This window comes from Penaeus monodon, chromosome 22 (genome assembly GCF_015228065.2).
Source record: "Penaeus monodon isolate SGIC_2016 chromosome 22, NSTDA_Pmon_1, whole genome shotgun sequence".
NCBI classification, from domain to species: domain Eukaryota; kingdom Metazoa; phylum Arthropoda; class Malacostraca; order Decapoda; family Penaeidae; genus Penaeus; species Penaeus monodon.
Genome location: NC_051407.1, coordinates 4442096 through 4442434, shown reverse-complemented (window position 1 = coordinate 4442434; position 339 = coordinate 4442096).

Here is a 339-nt window from a genome sequence, read left to right as displayed (position 1 = left end):
GTTTAAACGAGAGATGTAAGTCACAATAACTAACGTGAAATATGGTAGTATTAGGTATCACGTGTACAAACTACGTATAAGTTGATATAGGGTATGAGATTCCTTAAGTGTTATGAATGTATTTGTGTTAGCTTGGCGTCTGTGACCGATTTATGAATAAGGTAGTGAGTATGAGTATATGAGAGTGAATTTATCAACGTTAGTATGAGTTCGAGTGTACTTGTGATTACGGGACTGAATGTGGATATAAATCAAATATGAAACCTAAGTGAGAGTATAAACGTGAATATGAAACCTGAATCTGAGTATAAATACGTGTCTGAATGAATATGAGTATAG